Source organism: Rissa tridactyla, unplaced genomic scaffold (genome assembly GCF_028500815.1).
Source record: "Rissa tridactyla isolate bRisTri1 unplaced genomic scaffold, bRisTri1.patW.cur.20221130 scaffold_757, whole genome shotgun sequence".
In the NCBI taxonomy this organism is placed as follows: Eukaryota; Metazoa; Chordata; class Aves; order Charadriiformes; family Laridae; genus Rissa; species Rissa tridactyla.
The window spans coordinates 20,001-21,675 of NW_026529975.1; the positions used below are offsets into that span (position 1 = coordinate 20,001).

Here is a 1,675-nt window from a genome sequence, read left to right on the forward strand (position 1 = left end):
CCGTGGCGCGGCGGAGCGGCGCGCGCGGAGGCGCGCGCGCGGGGTAGCCGTCGGGGCCCCCCGCGCCGCCCGCTCGAGGCGGACAGGCGGAGCGGCCGGGCGCGCCGCCGCCTCCGTGCGGAGGCCGGACCGAGCCCGGGCGCCTGGGCCGCCCCCGAAGCGAGCGAGGCGCTTGCCGTCGCCTTCGGCCGGTGGGGAGCGCGGGCTCCCAGGCCCTCGTCGCCTCTCGGGGCGTTTCCTTCCTTCCTTTCTGGCCCTCCTTGGGCGTGCTCGTACGGTCAGTCGAGGCGAGGCCCCTCCGTCTCGCCCCCGTCGCGCCGCGCTCCGCCGTTCTTTCCCCTCCCGCCCCGCGCGGGGATGCGAGGGGAGGAAGGGGGGGCCGGCCGGCGGGGCAGGCGGTTGGGCCGTCCTCCGAGAAGGGGCCGCTCCTGGCGAGCGTTCCCGGCCCTCCCGCGCGCGCGGGGCGGTGCCGAAAGACGAGACAACTCTTAGCGGTGGATCACTCGGCTCGTGCGTCGATGAAGAACGCAGCTAGCTGCGAGAATTAATGTGAATTGCAGGACACATTGATCATCGACACTTCGAACGCACTTGCGGCCCCGGGTTCCTCCCGGGGCTACGCCTGTCTGAGCGTCGCTTTGCGATCAATCGCCGGCTCGGCCGCCGCCCCTTGGCCGGGCGACGGCCGCACGAGCGGCGCGGCTGGGGTGCCTCGCAGGCCCCTCCCGAGGGCCTTCGTCCCCCTAAGTGCAGACTCGGGGAGCGCTCCGAAGCTCCCCGCTCCCGGAGCGCCCGCTCTGCGGAGCTCGTCTCGCCGGTGGTTGGCCGGGGCTCGCCGAGTCCGGTCGGGCCCGGCGCGGCGGTGGGGAGAGACGCCGGTCGGGGGGAGGCGCGGGCCTCGTCCCCGGCCCTCCCGCGCGGGCGGCTGTCTGCGGGTGGGTACCGCGCGGTACCGTGCCGTCGCTGCCGCGCGCGCGCGCCGAGCGTGCCGGGGACGGGGGTCATCCCCGTCGCCGCCCCCCCTTCCTCTCCCGTCTCTCCCCGACGACCCGCCGCCCCCCGAGCGCCCGCCGGCGGGTGGGGGGGGAGCGAGGTCGCGGCCGGGCCGGGGCGCCGGCGGCTGCGGCGGCGGCGGCGAGTCGGGCGACGGCCGCGCCCGCGCGGCCGCCGCTTCTCCGTCGTCGTCGCCGTCGTCGCCGCGCGTCTTCCCGTCCCGTGCCGCGGCTCCTCGCCTCTCCCCCGCTCCCGCCAGGCGGTGCCGCCCGGGCGCCCGCCCGGCCGTCGTCCCCGGCCGTCGCCCCCGGGGGGCCGTCTCCGGGCGCGTCTCCGGACGCGCTTTTTCGGGCCGTTCATCCGGGCTGGGGCTTCCTTCGGTTCTCCCTCGGCGATCCGCGCCCCGGCGTCCGGCGCGCCCTCCCCGCGCGGCGGAGGGCGGCCGTCGGCGGGCGGCGCCGAGAAAAGCCCGCGGCGGCGGCGGCGCCGCCGCGGCACCTCTGGGCTTGCGACCTCAGATCAGACGTGGCGACCCGCTGAATTTAAGCATATTAGTCAGCGGAGGAAAAGAAACTAACGAGGATTCCCTCAGTAACGGCGAGTGAAGAGGGAAGAGCCCAGCGCCGAATCCCCGCCCCGCGGTGGGGCGCGGGAAATGTGGCGTACAGAAGCCCCTCTCCCC

The 1,675-nt window shown here is 76.8% G+C and overlaps 1 non-coding gene across 1 annotated transcript; it reads left to right on the forward strand.

Annotated features, from left to right (window-relative positions):
• The first annotated feature begins 483 nt into the window (after positions 1 to 483).
• LOC128903917 (5.8S ribosomal RNA) lies at positions 484 to 636 on the forward strand. The gene has a single exon (XR_008464296.1). It is a non-coding gene; the product is annotated as a 5.8S ribosomal RNA (ribosomal RNA).
• Positions 637 to 1,675: the final 1,039 nt, after the last annotated feature.